The 5,670-nt window shown below is 34.7% G+C and overlaps 1 pseudogene; it reads right to left on the minus strand.

Moving 5' to 3' along the window:
* Positions 1-5,263: 5,263 nt before the first annotated feature.
* On the minus strand, positions 5,264-5,382 carry LOC120612215 (uncharacterized; annotated as a pseudogene).
* Between the last annotated feature and the right edge of the window lie 288 nt (positions 5,383-5,670).

Consider the following 5,670-nt stretch of genomic DNA (forward strand, 5'->3'; position numbering starts at 1 on the left):
AAAAAAAAAAAAAACCTTCTTTTTTCTCCCTAATAGTTAACAGTAAAAGTTCTGTGCATGACTTTCATTGGCCTACTGCGAGACATTTATCACACATGAACACTGAGCAAAGAGGATAGTGTCCACATTGGCCAGAAATAGGTAATGTGCCTTTCCATATATCCTAGAGATTGGGTCAGTCCTACCCAGACCAATTAGACTGAGAATAGAGAAGGTATGATTATCCAAGCAACACCTGAATACTGTTATCAAAAGAAGGCAGAAAAGATACAGGAGAATAAAGTAAATTGAGATATATTCATTGACCATATAATTAGTATATGAACTATCATTAGTTCTGGAGCATCCACAAATAACAAAGGGTGCTTCACACTTAGTCAATCAAATATATAGACTATAGCGCCAAAGAACATAGCAATTTGGACAAGATGTTTATAAAAGGGTGTATGTAATTAATTTTCCTGACTATATTTGTGTCTCGAGATTTGTTATAAAAAGATTTCAATGAAGACACAATATAATTGCCCATTGCAGTCAGATTAGAAGAAGGAAGATAATGAAGATCAAAATGAAGTATAGTATTAAAAGAGTATTAAAAGAAAAAGTCCATGTGAAAGAAATAACAATGGGATTAACCTTATCAGTTTAGGAAAAGAGGCTAAAGGTTATTAGAAATCAGATGGGTTAGATAGATTGACTAGACTACAAAAAGGCTAAGACACTGTTAAATTTTTTTAATTAGGTTTATTGGGGTAACATTGATTAATACAATTATATAATTTTCAGGTGTACATTATACTTTGACATCTGTATATTCTAATGTGTATTTACTACTCAAAGTCCAGTTTCTTTCACCTACCATATATTCGATCCCCTTTATCCACTTCTCCCTCCCACTACCCCCTATATTTGACCCTCTTTAACCATCTGCCTAACCCCTCCTCCCCCATCCCCCTACTCTATGGTAACCACTAGTCTATAGTCCATGTCCATGAGTATCTGTTTGTGTGTCCTGTTCATTTGTTGCTTTTAGGTTTATATCCAACATATAAGTGATTTCATGTGATTTTTGACTTTTTTTGTCTGGCTTATTTTGCTTAGCATGATCATCTTGAGGTCCATCCTTGTCACAAATGGCAATATTTCATCTCTTCTTATGGCTGAATAATATTCCCTTGTATATATGTACTACTTTATCCAATCATCTACCGTAGGACACCTCGGTTGCTTCCATGTCCTGGGCACTGTGAATAATGCTGCTATGAACAGCAGATATTTTTTCAGATATGGGTTTTCCAGTCTTTGAAGTAAATACCCAGTGGGGAGATTTGCTGGATCATATGATATACCAATTCTTAGTTTTTTGAGGAATCTCCATACTTTTTCCATAGCGGCTGTACCAATTTGCAATCCCACCAGCAGTATATGAGGGTTCATTTTGCTCCCCATCATCTCTAACATTTGTTATTACTTGTCCTGTTGATTATATCTATTCTAGCTCGTGTGAGATGACATTTCATTGTGGTTTTCATTTGCATTTCCCTAATAGCTAGTCATGTAGAGCATCTTTTCAAATATTTGTAGGCCATTTGTATGTCCTCTAGGGAGAAGTGTCTGTTCAGATTCTCTGCCCATTTTTTGATTGGATCATTTGTTTTTTTTGTTATTATTGAGTCTTATGAGTTCTTTGTAGATTTTGGATCTTAGGCACTTATCGGAGGTGTTGCTTGCAAATATGTTTTCCATCTAGATGGCGGTTGTCTCTTTACCTTGTTGATGATTTCTTTCAGAAGCTTTTTAGTTTGATGTAGTCCCATTCATTTATTTTTGCTTTTGCTTCCCTTGCCCTTCAGGTCAAATTCATAAAATCCTCTTTAAGACCAAGGTCCTTGAGTTTTGAAACATTCCTGTGTTTTATTCTATGCATTTTATTGTTTCAGATCTTATACTCAGGTCTTTAATTCATTTTGAGTTAATTTCGATGTATGGTGACAGACAGCAGTCTAGTGTCACTCTTTTGCAGGTGGCCTTCCAATTTTCCCAGCACCATTTATCGAAGAGGCTTTCCTTTCTCCACTGTATGTTTTTGACTTTTTTGTCAAAAATTATTTTCCCATGTAAATATGGGTTTACATCTGCACTCTCGATTCCGTTCCACTGGTTAGTGTGTCTTTTTTTGCTGCCCAAACCATGCTGTTTTGATTACAGTCGCTTTGTAGTACAATTTGAACTCGGGTAGAGTAATGCCTCCAGCCTCATTCTTTTTTCTCAGGATGGCTTTGGCAATTCAGGGTCTTTTCTGCTTCCATACAAATCTGATGATTTTTTGTTCCATTTCTTTAGGGATTGTATTAAATCTGTATAATGCTTTAGGTAATATGGTCATTTTAACTATGTTCATTCTTCCTATCCAAGAACACAGAATATCTTCCCATTTTTTTGTATCTTTTTCAATTTCTTTTAATAGGGTCTTGTAGTTTTTATTATATAGGTCCTTTACATGTTTCGTTAAATTTATTCCTAGGTATTTTGTTCTTTTTGTTGCAATTGCAAAAGGAATTATTTTTTCCACTTCTTTTTCTGACACTTCATTATTAGAGTATAGGAAAGCTATGGATTTTTGAACATTGATTTTGTATCCAGAGACTTTACTGTATCAGCTTATAGTTTCTTGTGTTCTTGTGGAATCTTTAGGGATTTCTATATAGGGAATCATGTCGTCCACAAATAGTGATGGTTTGCCTTCTTCATTCCCTATTTGGATGCCTTTTATATCTTTCTCTTTTCTGATTGCACTCGCTAGGACCTGCATTGTTACATTGAATATGTGGCGATAGTGGACAGCCTTGTCTTGTTCCTGATCTTAGAGGGAAGGCTCTTAGTTTTTCACTATTAAGTATAATGTTGGCTGAGACTTTGTCATAGATGGCCTTTATTATGTTAAGGTACTTTCTTTCTATACCGATTTTGTTAAGTGTTTTGATCATAAATGGATGCTGTATTGTTGAAGGCTTTTTCTGCACCTATTGATATGACCATATGATTCTTATTTCTTAATTTGTTTATGTGGTGTATCACATTAATTGATTTGCATGTGTTGCACCATCCCTGTGCCTCTGGGATGAAGCCCACTTGATCGTGCTGTATAATATTTTTAATATGTTACTGTATTCGGTTCGCTAGTATCTTATTTAGGATTTTGCATCTGTGTTCATGAGAGATCTTGGTCTGTAGTTTTCTTTTCTCGTATCTTTACTAAGTTTTGATATCAGAGTAATATTGGCCTCATAAAATGAGTTGGGAAGTTTTGCCTCCTCTTCGAATTTTTCACAGAGTTTGAGGAGAATAGGTGTTAAATATTCTTTGAATGTTTGTTAGAATTTACTGGTAAAGCCATGTGGTCCTGGACATTTATCTTTTGGTAAGGTTTTAATAATTGTTCCAAATTCCATACTGCTGTTTGGTCTGTTTAGATTTTCCAGTTCTTCTCGATTCAGTCTAAGAAGGTTGTATTTTGCTAACTACTGGTCCATTACTTCTAGGTAATTAAATTTGATGTTATATACTTTTTCATAATATTCTTGTATGATCCTTTGTATTTCTGCGATATCAGTCATAATGTCCCCTCTTTCATCCCTGATTTTGTTTATTTGTGTCCTTTCTCTTTTTTCTTTAGTGCGTCTAGCCAGGGGTTTGTCGATGTTATTAACCTTCTCAAATAACCAGCTCTTTGTTGCATTTATTTTTTCTATTGTTTTATTTTTTATTTTCAATTTCATTTATTTCTGCTCTAATTTTGATGATTCCTTTCCTTCTACTGACTTTAGGCTTCATTTGTTCTTTCTTTTCTATTTTTTTATGGTGAAGCATTAGGTTGATTATTTGGGCTCATTCTTGTTTTTGGAGATAGACCTGTAACGATATGAACTTTTCTCTTATGACTGCTTTTGCAATGTGCCAAAAGTTTTGATATGCTGTACTATCATTATCGTTCGTTTCTATGTATCTCTTAATCTCTCTTTCTTCCTTGGCCCAGTTATTCTTCAGTCGCATGTTGTTTAATCTCCATATATTTGTGATTCTTCCTGCTTTCTTTATGTAGTTGATCTCTAGTTTAAAAGCATTATGATCAGAGAATATGGTTGGTATGATTTCCATTCTCTTATATTTGTTGAGGCTATCTCCGTGTCCGAGCATGAGATTGATTCTTCAGAATGTTCCATGTGCACTAGAGAAGAATGCATAAGCAGCTGTTTTGGGATGGAAGGCTCTGTAAATATCAATTATGTCCAGTGGGTCTAATTTATCATTTGAGGATGTTATTTCCTTATTGATTTTCTGTTTAGATGATCTGACCATAACCTACTGTGGGATATTTAGGTCCCCTACTACGATAGTGTTTTGTTCTGTTTCTCCCTTTAGTTGTGTTAGTGATTGCTTTACATATTTGGGGGCTCCCTGATCGGGATAATAGATATTAATAAGTTTTATGTCTTTTTGTGGTATGATGTCTTTTATCATTATGAAACGTGTCTTTTATCATTATGAATCTTTCTTTACCTTTTTTATTTTGAAATCTATTTCATCTGATATTAGTACTGCTACTTGTGTTTTACTCTGAATGTCATTTGCTCGAAATATCATTTTCCACCCTTTCGCTTTGAGTCTATATTTGTCTTTGGAGCTGAGATGTGACTCCTGGAGTCAGAATATGGTTGGGTTTTGTTTTTTGATCCATTCTGCAACTCTGTGTCTTTTTATTGGTGAGTTCATTCCATTAACATTTATGGTGATTATTGAAATATGAAGTCTCCTTATAGCCATTTCGTATTTTGATTTCTGGTAGCTCGGTGTTTCCATTGCTTCTTTGTCCTTGTATTTCTGTTTTCTAATTTTGGATGGCTTTTATATGTTTTCTCTCTGGTCCTTTTTGTTTTATGTTTCATACTTCGGTTCTAATACTTTGGTGTGTGGTTACCATTATGAATATGTAAAGGATAGTTATAGATATATACAGTTCATTTTCTTCTGCGTGTGCCTTATCTCTATTCCCCTTTGCAAAATTGGATCTTTGACTCCTCCCCTTTGCAGTTATTGTTATCTCAATTCGTTCCTATGTATGCTGAACATTTATTACTATCTTGTTATAACAATTCTTTTTTTTTTTTTTTTTTTTTTTAGGCAAGGCAACCCTTGGTTGACCTCACAGATTGCAAGGACCTTGTCAGCTTACAGTCCTTTATATATATTATTTTATTTTTTATGCCTACAGCACCTGGTCTTCCTAGGTGGCATTGCATCCACATACTAACCAGGCCTGACCCTGCTTAGCTTCTGAGATCAGACGGGATCAGGCATTTTCAGGGTGGCATGGTCATAGACAACAATTATCTTCTTAATGTTTAAGCTTATAATGCCCTGTTCTTACTAAGAGTTGCACTCCTCTGCTTCTATTTGCCCAATAGTCACTTTATTCCTAATTATGTTTTTTTTTCCCCCCCATTTTGTTTTAGGTGATCTGACCCCTTTTAGTATTTCTCGTAGTGCAGGCTTCATAATGAAGAATTCCCTCAATTTTTGTATGACTAGAAAGGTCTTAATTTTTCCTCCATATTTAAAGGAGGGTTTAGCTGCATACATTATTCTAGGCTGGTAGTTCCTTTCATTTAA

This window comes from Pteropus medius, unplaced genomic scaffold (assembly GCF_902729225.1).
Source record: "Pteropus medius unplaced genomic scaffold, Ma_sr-lr_union100, whole genome shotgun sequence".
Classification (NCBI taxonomy): Eukaryota; Metazoa; Chordata; class Mammalia; order Chiroptera; family Pteropodidae; genus Pteropus; species Pteropus medius.